Source organism: Gossypium arboreum, chromosome 10, assembly GCF_025698485.1.
Source record: "Gossypium arboreum isolate Shixiya-1 chromosome 10, ASM2569848v2, whole genome shotgun sequence".
Lineage (NCBI taxonomy): Eukaryota > Viridiplantae > Streptophyta > Magnoliopsida > Malvales > Malvaceae > Gossypium > Gossypium arboreum.
Genome location: NC_069079.1, coordinates 126,903,300 through 126,918,437, shown reverse-complemented (window position 1 = coordinate 126,918,437; position 15,138 = coordinate 126,903,300).

Below are 15,138 nucleotides of genomic sequence, written 5' to 3'. Positions count from 1 at the left end.
CATGGATTTGGTTTTCATTATCACAAACTACATGCTCATTTGTTGCATAAACATATTTTATTCATGATCCAAATAGAATTAAACATGTTCAAATATGCCAACAATCTCACAACATTTAACTGTCCCAACTGAATGTTCCAATTGCTACTCTAACATGAAATGGAGCAGAACAATGTTGTTGGTTGTAATTTCAGTATGATATTCATCACTAACTTAATTTGTAATGTGTTGGTTTTATGATATATATTTAAAATTTTAGATTTTATTTGTTATATAAATTGTGACAATCTGTATTGATTAATTAATATTATATAATTCCTTCGGGGGAGTATTCAAGTGCTAACCAACGAAAGTGATCGAATTATACACTATTAATCATCTACTCACCCAGCGCATGATCTTCGTCGCCAATCTACTCCCGTTTATTACATCTGCAAAGTCTGCAACCATTCAGGCTTTGGACAGCGATTCTCGTGTACCTTCGGCTGCAGATTCGATATCCATGAAGAATGCTGCACCAATTTTACTCGCACTCGTATCAGTTCCTAACCTTTCCTGGCTAGCTCTAACTTCGTCATTTCCAAATCTCCTCCCCGAATTCTACCATGCACTGCCTGCCAGTTGCCTATAGATGTTTATATTTTCACTGCAATAACAGGGGAACCAATTTAAACTACTTTGTGCAAGGCTTCCCACGACCCTAACTATAAGTGGGAGGCAAACGACACTTACAAATCATTCCAAAGCTAAATGCTCGTACCGAGCGTGTCCTAATATAAATACCGGTTTGTCCTATCCCACCCCTTATCATACCAATTATCACGTGGCTTGTTGGAAAGCTATGATGGTGAAGGACTAAAATGAACCTGAAAGATATAGATCACAATCATGGTGGAACAATATCGCTCGGATTGCGCTTATAAACCGTAATTGAAGCTCTTTTTTGCGGCTCGTTGCTAACTAGGCTGTTACGGGCGTTGTTTTTGCCTTGTGTTTTGCTTTTGTCGTTCTGCTTATTGCCATGTTATGTTTCGCTGTGTGTTTTGGTTTTGTATGTGGAGCATGTGCGTGTGGATATACCAAGCTGTTTTGCTTCTTATCTCCTGTTTTATGTGTGGGGTTGGATGATTTCTCCGTTAATAAATAAACTTTTGGATGAAAAATTTTAAAATTTTGAAGATTTTTAAAAATATTAGTATTTTAGATTTCATCCTTTGAAAATGCTAATAATTATAATTACTTTGTTTAGATAAATAATTATTTTAATAAAATTATGTTATTGGATTTTTTGAGTTAAAGAATAATTATAAAAGAACATAATTATATTAAAATAAATAATATAAAAAATTAATATGTATGTTATAGCCCAATTTTGCCCACTCTTAAACCTCAACCCATTTCATAACCCCAGCTACCCATACAAATTAACCCAAACCTCAAACACCCATTTAAGCTAACCTAGTCAGCCCATTTACCCCTTTTACACCCCAAGCCCAATACAAAACCCTTAGCCCAACTAAACCTAAGCCCAAGAACAGAAACCCTAGCCTACTCAGCATCCCACTTGCCTCCCCACTTGTGCCGCAACCATGAAGCAACCCCATACCCCCACTACAACAGTCCCATACCGTCTGACACCCCCACCACCAACACCGGCCACCACACCCTGCAATCAGACAAGCACGCGCAAACAATAGATTAATATTTGTAGAAGGGTTATAAAAACCCGAAGAAAATAATGTAAAAGGGGTTCCTTTTTTTTCGGTTTTGGATAGTCTTCTTTTTTCGGTTTTTCGATAGTTTAAAAACAAAAAGCAGAGAACACACACATCAGTTTTTAGGAACAACAATAAATCAGTATTGATATTATCAAAACCCAGATCAAGGAAAAAGGTGAAAAAAACCTATTCTCTTTCATATTACCGAATCATTTTTTTCTTTTATTGGATTTTTTCCTAGACTCTAATACATTTATACATATATATATATATACAATATTATAAAAAACAAAAAAAAATCAAATTTTTACCTTTCCTACAGCGCGTGCGGTAACATTGGCAATCTTGGCGGACCTCGTGATCGTCCGGTGGCAAGGCCCGTGGTAGGAGCTCCCCTCCCTCTTTTCTTTCCCGCTCCTCTTTTCTCTCCTCCTTCTTTTTTTCTTTCTTCCTTCATTTCAAATGAAAAAACAAAAAAAATTTTGGCTTATATAGGGGTCCAAAACGCACCGTTTTGGACCCCCCCTTTTTAAGCAGAAAACGGCGCCGTTCTGATGCGGGTCGGGTTGACCCGACCCGTCCGACCAGGGGATCCGCGTGTTTTTTTAAGGGGGGCTATTTGCGCAGTTGGCCCCTCCGCTTTTTCAATGTTTTATAATCAAGTTTTTTATATATTTTAAATTCGGCCCCGCTGTTTTGCCCTGATTTCGTTTTGGTCCCCCACGCTGCGCAGCGTTTTAACATCTGGGTTTATTGTGCTTTTGACCCTCCTAGTTACGCGCGTGTTGTAATTAAGTCCCTCCCCTTTATTTCCTTTTTAAATTGACCCCATAACCGTTATTGTTTTAATTCTAGTCCTCATTCGTCTCTTTTGTTGTTTTTATTAAATATCATCATTATTTTTGAATTATTAATATCATTAATATTGTTATTATTATCATTATTATTATTATGTGTTAATATTTTTTTTTCCTTTTTTCCGCTTCATATGTGTATGTATATATGTATTGCTTAATATTCAATATTTTTGATTCCATTTTATTCAATATTTCATGAATGTCGTGTTTGTTTCTTCTTAGTTCAATATTATCTTTATTATTATTATTATAATCATAGTACATATTTTGTTATGTAATTTATATGTTGTATGTATTATCATTTTAATTATATATTATATACATGTTGGATGTGGTATTGTTCATGTATTTTATTATATATGTACATAACTTTAATATATTATATATATATAATTATTTTTATGTAATATTAGTACTCAAATATGTATTTAACCTTAAAATCACATGTGTATATTATGTAAATGATTTAATATTATATTTCTTTACACGTGTTATGTACATAAGTTTTAATTATTATATTTTATATATATTATTATGTATATTTTAATATTATTAGGTATCTATTTTTCTTTACTAGTATGTGTATCTCTAATATTATCGTTTCTAATACTATTATTTATATAAAATTATATATGTATATATATATGTGTATGTATGTGTGTAATGTGCAAAAATAGTTCTATTATTATTATATTTATTATTTCTAAGGTAGGTATGTATTATATATGTTCAATATATGTCATATGTATTTTATCGATATGATTATGTATTTTTACTATCTTATGTATATACTCCTAACACTATATATATAGTATATTTCCAACACTACTACTATTTAAATATATATATATACATATTTATATATTACATATATACTCTTAATTATCCGTGTATGTATATTCGTTGTATTCTCATTGTATTCTCATGTATGATACTATTGTTACATTTAATATCACGCATTGTCATTATTTTTAAATATCGTTGTTGTATGTATTATGTGCCATGATGTGTTCCGACTATTATCTTTCGTTTTCCGTCCGTTCTTGTATATTTCTCCGTTTCTCATTATTTTAAAATATTTATTCGTGTTTTTATTAATCTCAATACGTAAGGCAATATATCGATTTAACACCATGTCGTCGATTTCATCGCTATGTTGGGTGAACATCAATCGACTCGTGTTAGGACGGTATACCCTTCTCAAAAAAAAAGAAGGAAATCAAAAATTGAAAGTTTTCGTCTTTTGAATCGGATCACGATTGAATATTACTTTGAACTCATATTTTGAAAATCAAGACAACACTTGTTTATGAGATACCAATTTTTGGGCGTCGCGAGGGTGCCAATACCTTCCTCGTGCGTAACCGACTCCCGAATCCTAATTTTTCTCTGGCCTTTTAACGTAGACCTTAACTCGGCCTTTTTCTCGTTTTAAATAAAGGAAATCTAATAGGTGTCCGATCACACCTAGAAAAAGGATCGGTGGCGACTCCCGGTTTATTTTAGATCAAATTTTAATTTTCAAGTTTTTAATCGCCACAATTAGCGACCGAAGCTAAAGCTAATTTTTACGTCGCTACAGCTGGCGACTCCACTGGGGACCCTTTTTGAGAGTCGTGTCTGGAATTAAACACGTTTGTCAAAATTTTCAAGTTTCCTTGTTCAAAGTAAATATTTGGTCGTGATCCGGAAATCTCGTTTTCAAAATTCATGCATTTGTATCGTGTTGTAAATATTTCTTCTAACTTACTTATTTGGTTGTTTTTTAGTTTTCAATTTTTATGGTTTTAATTTTGGTTTAGTTTTTTAAGTAAAACGTAAAGGTTTATGAAGTTTTTCCCCACATACCGTGCACTTGCATTTTCACATAACATGAGCTCTCTACCCGGGCTCCGTCCGTTTAAGTGAAAGTAAACGCTACGCCTTCGTGAGTTAACTCGTCCCTCCACACAGGCTAGTGAATACTTTCGGGTTACATATGACTTATGCTTTCGTGAGTTAACTTGTCCCTCCGCATAGGCATAAGTAAATGTAATCCCTCGAATTGAACTCGTGAGCCTGTGATGGGTTATGACCGAGGCTTCGTGCTAATCTTAGCAGATGATAGTACGAGCAATTCGAGTACCTGTCTAGAACCGAGACTACATATAATGAACCATACGAGCTATCCAATTAGAGCCATGCCGAACCTCTGTCCGCTTATAGTCACCAAAATAAGTACACGGGGAAAATGCCTTTTGCCCTTCATTTACACTGTTTATGCAAAGTAATTGGATTGGGTAGTTTAGTTTGTTTTTCAAATTGTATTTGTTATGTTTACTAACCAAGTTTGTTTGTTTTTATTTTTACTTTCATCATGCATCATAGGCATCATATTAGGAAGGTGTTGATTAAAGGTTGGTTGCCAAAAACGAGTTTTTGATGGAGGAGTCAATTACACAAATGACCGAGAAGAATGCTTGGAAGTGGGATGGTCTCTAAAACTCGGAGGGACAAGGGGATAGTCTTGTGGAAAGGTGTGCTGCCAATTTGCCCGAACAAATAACTGTGAATGTTCGTCAAAATAACTTCGAAGATTTGGTTCAAATTTGGAATCAGTGGGATTCAGACACTAGAGACATTTTCACTGAGAGGTATGGAGATATAGCTCACTGATCACCATCCGTGTAGACGAACAGTTGATTCAAGCCATGGTTCGTTTCGGGACCCAGTTTATCGGTGTTTCACCTTCAATCAAGAAGACATGACTCCAACCATAGAAGAGTATCTTTGCTTTACTCGCATCAACAATGTACAATTGGCAAAATATATGTGAAGGAGCCTAAGCCGATGACCTTCAAGAAAAAGTTAGTAAGACCGCAGACATGACCGATGCATGGGCTGAAAAATAGATAAAGAAGAAGAACGAAACCATTTGCATTCCATGGTCCTCCTACGAGATTTGACTCGAACCATCCCGACATCTTTGAAAAGGGTAAATCTATTCGCTTTGGCCATTTATGGTTTGGTTATTTTCCCAAAGGTTCTCGGACATCTCGAAGTTGCGATAGTTGATTTCTTGAAAGGTTAAAACAAGGAATCAACCTGTCCCAACCATCCTAGCCGAGACCTTCGGTCCCCGAGTAGTTGTCGAAGAAAAGGGAAGGGACGATTTATCGGATCTGTGTGATTGCTCAATGTTTGGATTTTGAGTCACTTACGGAAGGTGGGCGCACTCCATTCCATATGTTTTCTAAAACATTCTCCCGCTAGAAGCTTTCCTCAAGAAAGAATGGTAGAAGGAAGTCACCGAGCAACATTGGGTATCGATCTTCGAATCTTTCTGCCGAGGATATAACATGGAGAGCACCCGGATCCGTCCTTGATTCGCTATACAAATATGGAAGCCAAGATTGGGTACCTTTACTTGGATTATGGGGAGGAGTTGGATATGCTCGCTATTGGTCCAAAGGTAATTTTCTTGCGACAATTCCTCCCATAGCTGGAGGATTAGCACGATTCGAGTTCGCTTTCACGGGTGAAGGATATATGAAGAGAGTCCGAGACAACGCAAAGTCTTGGAAGGAAATTCATTTCATGGAATTAGCCTTGTATGCTGATACCCTTACCCAAGATTACAACGTATGGAGGAAGCAACGGGTAAATAGTCGCAAATCTCGACAACAAACCACCCCATCCGAATCCTTTCTCGAAGGAAATGCCGTCTAAGCTAGAAATGGCAAGACAAGAATTGACGAAAAAAGGCCAAGATGTCTCGAGACCTTAGTGCCCTTCAAGAAGAAAACTATCAATCAAGATTGAAGTTCAGGTTGAAAGATCCGAAGCGAAAAAGTACAAAGAGAAGCCGAGATTATGAGAAAGCGACTTAAGGGACCTTCATTTGGAAAATAAGAAATTAAGAAACACTATAAAGAATAGTGGGTTAGGCAAGTCGACAGCAGAATGGAAGGAAGAAATTAGCAATATCAAGGGAGGAATAGAGTTTTGGAAGGGAAAAGCAAAGAAAGAGGAGGAAAAGGCTGCGCGCGCTGTGATAGAGTTAAGAAGGAAGAACGCCAAGTATGAAATAGCGACTGCAGAATTGGCGAATAGTCAATCTGAACATCAAGAATTAAAAAGGAAAACACGAGATCTAGAAAATATGCTGCAATCTCATCAACAACAATTGGATAACCTCCTGAAGGCTCTAGAAGAAAAGAGTGAGCAGTACGATAGGGACATTCACGCGTATGAAGGAACTCTCAAAGGAAAAGAAATGCAACTCGACTTCTTGATCAATGAAATTCGCAAAGCGGCTATGCAAGTTGTCCAATTATCAGATGAAGCCGAAGTCCTCAGCTGCCAATTCCCTCCGAGCCGAAGATCGAGTATATCAGAGTTTTTAGAACAAGTGAAGAAATAAGGCAATGTGGCTAGGAAATTTGTGTAACCATTGGAAAAATGGAAACTTTGTGTAATAGGCTATGTTGATAAATGAAATGCCTAAATATGGGGCTACCTTGAAATCAACACCAATTTTTTGCATTCCTTGCATAATTAACATATTAACATTTTGACATTCGTGCATTCGTTCATGCATTCATCCATACATTGCATATCCCATACTGTTCATTTGAAGACAAAATATATAATTCGCAGGTTGTAATACCACAAGACTGGAACCACGTCATCAGTATAAAACGCGCCGACAAGCTAGAGTGATGGAAGCTGAATTCAATGAGAGAATTGAAAGGATGGAAAAGGCTCAAAAAGAATTACAAGAGCAACTGGCCAAATCGCAACAAGAGACGAGAGACCTAATGGTGAGATCTCGAGAGGAATCACTCGAGCAAAGAGATCAAATGGCCAAGATGAAGGAGATGATGTCAGCTCTAGTTAAAGGAAAAGGACCCATGCGGAGCCCTGACATTGAGGAATCTCGATCAAGAATTCACCACGATCAGGATCCACTCTATCCCCCAAGATTCACTCCACCGCTCGCATATACAACACAGAGAGGGTATACTCAAGGGAAACCCACTGGCTTGGAACATCGACCTATGCCACCTGCTCCACCCACTAATTTGGGGCAAGGAATATTCGCGTCAAACCCGGGGCTAGTCTTGCGATCCACTAGTTCCGGATCTGGATGACCCCAGAGGTAGCCAAGTTGAAATCGGATAACCATGACGCAAAATATAGGAGTCTAGAGGAAAGACTCAAAGCGATAGAAGGCAATCAAGTCTTCTCCACACTAGGTGCCAAAGAGCTCGATTTGGTACCGATCGATTTTGCCCCAAAGTTTAAAGTGCCGATTTTGAGAAGTATGATGGGACAAGATGTCCAAAGGCGCATTTGGTCATGTTTTGTCGGAAAATGGTGGTTATGTGAACGAGGATAAACTACTCATACATTGCTTTCAAGATAGTCTAACAGGGTCAACTCTCCGGTGGTACAATCAACTTAGTAGAGAAAAGATTCGATCCTAGAAGGACTTGGCGTCAGCATTTTGCGATCAGTACAAGCATGTATCGGAGATGGTGCGAACCGTATGACCTTGCAAATGATGGAGAAGAAACCAGCAGAATCCTTTAGACAATATGCGCAAAGATGGAGAGATATCTCGCCCAAGTGGAGCCTCCATCGACTAAGGCGAGATAACATCCTTTTCATCAATACTCGAAAGCACCGTTCTATGACAAGTGGTGGGAAGTGCTACGAAGGATTTTTCGGATATCGTAATATCTGGTGAACTCATCGAGAATGCCGTCAAGAGCGGCAGAATGGAAGGATCAGAAGGCTCAAGAAAAGCAGCACCCGTAAGGAAGAAAGAGCCAGAAGCCCACATAGTAGGAACTGGGAGTCATTACATTCCCAATTCGTATCCTAACCAACCCCGACCTCGAAATTATCCACCCAATTTACATTATCCTACTCAAACCCCTTACTACCAAGCATCACCTCCTTCCTACCTCAGATACGCCATGAATAACCAAAGGCCGTCACCACATTCCCACAAAACACTCTACCCACTCAAAGCCAACCCGAAATGAACCAAGACCAACAAGGCCCAATCCCGAGAGCGACAATTCACCCCTATTCCTGTATCATATGGGGAGCTGTACCCAAACTTCTAGAGAAGCAATTAATATCTCCCCATTACATGGCACCCCTTAAACCTCCATACCCGAAATGGTACGATCCAAATGCTAGTTGCGCATACCATGTAGGAAACCAGGGGCACTCTCTCGAGAAGCATCCTGCTTTCAAAAGAAGAGTTCAAGGACTTATTGACGCGGGTATCCTACGATTCGATAGTGCCAGTAATGCCACGGGAACCCGTTCCTCAACCATACCGAAGGGAATGTGAGCACTGATGGGGAAAGAGGATGAATGGAAGGACGAAGATGTGTTTGAAATAAGGGCGCCTCTGCAGAAAATCTGGAGGTATTGGTTAAGAAAGGATTGCTCATCACTCTGATAGAATTTTTGGAGAAGAAGGTCAAAGTTTTGCAATTTTCATGGGAGTGTTGGACATGACATTCAGTCATGTGAGGACTTTAAAAGGTTACTTCAAGACCGGATGGATAATAAGGAGATCAAGGTCCTTAACATGAGGAGGATGTCAACGAAAGAGAAGTATCGTCTCTGATAGCCAATCATCAGGGCCCCTTTATAGTGCTGATCGACCATTGGTAATTTATTACGACACGAAGAAAGAGCCGGTAAAACCAAAAATGATAATCGAAGTACCATCTCCTTTCCCTTATAAGGACAATAAAGCGATCTGTGGAAGTACAATGTCAATATCATCGCTTTGAAGGGAAAAGCCCAAGCCACTGGCGAAGACATTGGGAAGTAGGTCATTTTACCCACAGTGGGCGTTGTTATTCGAAAGAAGTTGAACCGGTAAAGAAAAGTAGCGACTCGAAACAAAAAGGGAAAGCAGTGATGCACGAAGTCGAGGTCGAGCAAGAAATTCCACCCGTGCAAGAAACTAAAAAGCCTGTGAATGAGGAAGAAGCTCAAGAATTCTTGAAATTTATTAAGCACATGAGTATAGTGTGGTGGAACAATTGAGCAAGCAGCCAGCACGAATCTCAGTTCTATCTCTACTGTTAAATTCAGAGCCACATCGGAATGCTTTATTGAAGGTGTTAAATCAAGCTTATGTGGCCAACAACATATCTGTCGAAAAGCTTGATAGATGGGTAAACAATCTGAATGCGGACAATTTCATCTCTTTTAGTGATGATGAGATACCGCCAAATGGTAGAGGCTCGGTGAAAGCGCTGCATATCATGACTCGCTGCAAGGGCTACATAATACCAAACGTACTCATCGATAATGGGTCAGCATTAAATGTTATGCCATTGGCCACGCTTTCCAGAATACCGATGGATTTATCCTACTTAAGGCCCTGTCATTCCATGGTAAGGGCATTCGACGGGACGAGGCGCGAAGTCATGGGAAAGATCGAAATCCCTTTGGAAGTGGGCCCTTACATCTATGAGGTCGAGTTCCAAGTCATGGACATTACACCCTCTTATAACTGCCTTTTGGGAAGACCTTGGATCCATTCTGCTGGAGCAGTTCCATCATCCCTCCATCAAAAGTTGAAATTTATCATGGACAGCTGTTTGGTCACAGTCGAGGGTGAAGAAGACATCGTCGCATCTATCTCTGTTGATGCGCCATACCTGGAAGTAAGCAATGATGCAGTGGAATGTTCCTTTCGATCCCTCAAATTCGTCAATGCCACTTTCGTCGCTGAGGGAAACAGAATTCCGATGCCAAAACTGTCGAAAAATACTAGAATGGGTGTTAAGTTGACCATAGGAAGAGGAACTCGTGCGAGAAAAGGTTTAGGGAAACATCTTCAAGGAATAGTTAGGGCTTTAAAGCGGGTGCACCACAAGGCCCGATACGGTTTGGGGTTCCAGCCTGACATGCGTCAAAGAAGAAGACAGTGGAAGAAGGATCAAGAGAGAAGAATTGCAAGAACTTTAGGCCGAGAACCAGAATGGGAACCGATAGAGTATCCTCATTTGTCAAAAACATTTACATCTGCGGGAATGTTGTACCTTGGACAAGATGATCCACGAAACGTGCTGGGGTTAATTGAAAGGGGTTTTCAGAATGTCAGTATAAGTGTCATTGACAAAGAAGCTGGTGTAAGTAAAGATGTCTCGAGGATATGCCCTTGCCCTCCTGGTTTTATGTTGAACAATTGGACTGCTGAGGAGCTTCTTGTAGTTTATAAGTCTTCAGAGTAATGCTAAACATTAACCTTCTATTGTGTCCTTAGATATAATAGAATTCTTTTGTAAGAGCTTTCATTCGCTCTTTATCATTTAAATAAATATCGATGAAGATGCATTTTGTCACGATTTTTCGCGTTATCGCTAATTTCATAATCATTTTCTCATTTCATATCCTATCCTTACATTTGCCTCATTTCCATGACATAACATTTTGTTTGTTATTTCCAATACTTGGATGTCCCCCTATAGCTTCCTTTTCTATTCAACTTTCAGGTGCTCAGATATTGACGACATGAATAAGCGAATTCTGAATCTTGAAATTGATTTTGAGAAGGTTTGTTTGCTTAGGAGAATTTGAAGTCAAGAAAATCTTTGAAGATTATGTCTCGTCTCTGAATTGTTAAGAATGGTGGAACAAGAGGATAAGCAGATTACGCCTCATGAAGAATCTGTGGAAACAATAAATTTGGGCACTGAAGAGAGGAAACAAGAAGTAAAGATTGGGACTTCTATTTCAGAGAGTACCAGGCATAGTATGATCACTTTACTCCGTGAATACAAAGATGTTTTCGCATGGTCATACCAGGACATGCCAGGGCTAGATGAGGATTTAGTGGTCCATAAGCTCCCATTAAAGCCAGAATGCAAGCCCATCCAGCAGGATTCGTTCTTAATGGGGATATCCTATATAAAAGGGGAAAGGATCAAATACTCTTGAGATGCGTGGATGATGTCGAAGCCAGAAAGATACTTGGAGATGTTCATGAAGGAATCTGTGGGACACATGCCAACAGTTTCAGTATGGCTAGAAAGATTATGAGACTCGGTTACTACTGGTTGACGATGGAAAGCGACTGTATTAGTTTTGCCAGAAAATGTCACAAATGTCAAATCTATGGCGACAAAATTCATGTAGCCCCTTCGCCCCTTCACGTCATGACTTCTCCGTGGCCTTTTTCTATGTGGGGCATGGATGTTATAGGGCTAATTTCTCCAAAAGCATCAAATGGACATCGATTCATTTTTGTGGTTATCGATTACTTCACAAAATGGATAGAAGCTACTTCGTTTGCTAATGTGACGAAGACTGCAGTTTGCAAGTTTTTGAAAAAGGAAATCATTTGCCGGTATGGTTTGCCTGAAAGAATCATTTCAGATAATGCCACGAATTTGAACAATAAGATGATGAAAGAAATGTGCGAGCAATTCAAAATAAAGCATCATAATTCCTCGCCCTATCGCCCAAAGATGAGCGGGTCATTGAGGCGACTAACAAGAACATCAAGAGGATCATTGGGAAAATGGTGAGACATATAAAGATTGGCACGAGAAACTTCCATTTGCTTTGTTTGCATATCGCACATCTGTGCGAACGTCACGGAGCAACTCCTTTCTCTAGTCTATGGAATGAAAGTCATGCTACCCATCGAGGTTGAGATCCCTCTCTGCAGTATTGATGGAATCAAAGTTAGAAGAAGCGAGAATGGATTCGAGCTCGATATGATCAGTTGAACCTCATCGAAGAAAAACGTCTAAGGGCAATTTGTCACGGGCAAATGTACCAAAAGAGAATGATCGCAGCCCATAACAAGAAGGTACGACCAAGAGAATTCCATGAAAGAGAACTCGTGCTGAGAAAAATTCTCCCAATACAAAAAGATCTGCGAGGGAAATGGGCACCAAACTGGGAAGGACCGTACGTCGTAAAGAAGGCATTCTCAGGAGGAGCTTTGATCCTTACCGAGATGGATGGGAAAGAGTTGTCGAATCCAGTGAACTCAGATGCAGTGAAGAAATATTATGCTTGAGATGAAAACTCGAAAAGGGCATCTAAAAAAAAAAAAAAGGGGAAGGGATCAGAGCGAAAACCCGAAAAGGCGCTTTGGTTAAACATAAAAGATTAGAATGAAAACCCAAGAGGCGTTCTAATGGAACAAATATTAGGTTTACAAGGCAAGGCGTTCTAAATCATGACGACAAGCAGTGAGGCTGCGATATTTGAAGCATCTCTGAAAGCTCGAAATCTTCTACGCAAGGAGCCAGACTCTAAAAGATTCTTGATTGAGGAACGTGAAGAGTTCATGTGTCAAATATCTAAAGCATTTGTATCCATTGAATACGATCTCTTCTTTGCACATTTGTACTATCATTAGTTAACTTTCTTTGTTTGCCACATTTGAAATAAAGGAATATGAGATATCCTTTTTGTCCCTACCTGACCATTTTCATGCATATCATTATGTGTTTATTTACATGATAAATGGTGAAATGACATGCCCTAAACAAAAGAAAGGTTAAGCATTACCTGGATGAAAATTTAATAAGCGCAAGAGTCTCAAAGTAGGAACAAAGTTCAATTGGGGACAAAAGAGTGACATCTGAGGAACGTCGATTACTCGTGAAGCTTGAAGACATGTACATGGCGTAAAGAGAAAGTAAAGAGCCGAAGTAACGAATGCGGACCATCACAAGAATCGAGACGAAAAAGACATACGACGAACATACTTAAAGAGCACTGCATAATTATGTAGGCATAAAGGCATTTAAGACAAACATGTGCATATCATGATAACATTATGCATGGTATTTACAGTACTCAACAGAGCAAGAAATCGGAATGAGAGTCGCATTGAATCAAATGAAAAGACACTTGAATTCTACCAAATGACAGGTTTTGATATTTTTGATGTTCAATTTCTGTCCTCCAATTTTGTTTTTTTTTCAAAAATCAACCCATATTGCGAGAAGTGAGTTAAGCCTCAGGGCACGCTGAGGTATTTTCAATTTCTGCTTTTTAATTCATGTTTTCCAAGAAAATCAGCTCATATTGCGAGAGATGAGTTGAGCCTCAAGACACGTTGAGGTAATTTCAATTTATGTTTCAAAAATCAACCCATATTGCAAGAAGTGAGTTGAGCCTCGGCTCACGTGCTGAGGTATTTTCAATTTCTGTTTCTGTTTGTCAAAATCAACTCATATTGCGAGAAGTGAGTTGAACCTTCAGTCACATATCGAGGTATTTTCAAAATCTGCTTTTCAAGTTAAGTTTCAAAAAATCAACTCATATTGCGAGAAGTGAGTTGAGCCTCAGGGCACGCTGAGGTATTTTCAATTTCTGCTTTTCAATTCATGTTTTCCAAGAAAATCAGCTCATATTGCGAGAGATGAGTTGAGCCTCAAGACACGTTGAGGTAATTTCAATTTATGTTTCAAAATCAACTCATATTGTAAGAAGTGAGTTGAGCCTCGAGAACACGTTGAGGTATTTTCAATTCTGCTTTTCAATTCATGTTTTCCAAGAAAATCAGCTCATATTGCGAGAGATGAGTTGAGCCTCAAGACACGTTGAGGTAATTTCAATTTATGTTTCAAAAATCAACCCATATTGCAAGAAGTGAGTTGAGCCTCGGCTCACGTGCTGAGGTATTTTCAATTTCTGTTTCTGTTTGTCAAAATCAACTCATATTGCGAGAGGTGAGTTGAACCTTGATCACATATCGAGGTATTTTCAAAATCGCTTTTCAAGTTAAGTTTCAAAAATCAACTCATATTGCGAGAGGTGAGTTGAGCCTTTGCTCACGTCTTTGAGCTATTTTCAATTTCTGCTTTTCAAAAGAATCAACTCATATTGCGAGTGATGAGTTGAGCCTCGGGTCACACGCTGAGGCGTTTTCAATTTCTACTTTTCAAAAATCAACTCATATTGCGAGAGGTGAGTTGAGTCTCGAAGCCACACACCGAGGTCTTTTCAAATTCATTCTTAATTTACGCTTTTCAATTTACATTTTTCAATTTATATTTTTCAAAAATCAACTCATATTGCGAGATGTGAGTTGAGCCTTGGGTTCACATGTCGAGGTATTTTCAAAATCTACTTTTGCGAGAGGTGAGTTGAGCCTTGGCTCATGTCTTTGAGCTATTTTCAATTTCTTTTTAATGTCTAGTTTCTGAGTCAATTCATATTGCGAGAAATGAGTTGAGCTCAGGATCACATGCCGAGTAAAGAATCAATATTAGAGCTGATTGAAGACACTAGATTTTGTCTCCCTGAAGTTGCAGTGGAGTTGATCGAGGATATCAGATCTTGCCTTTCTAAAGTGGCAGGAGAGAAGACCCAAAACCTTATCTCACTCAAGCGATAGAAGAGCATATTGAATTATATTGGAGCAGATTGAAGCTACAAGGCATATCTCCGAATTTGCGATGGATTGAACCAAAGCTACAAGATGCGATAGATCTGGAAAGAGAATACCGGATGAGAAGAGCACCAAAGAAGTCCATACTTAGCAAGACCAAGGGCAAAATTGGCCTTTCTTTATA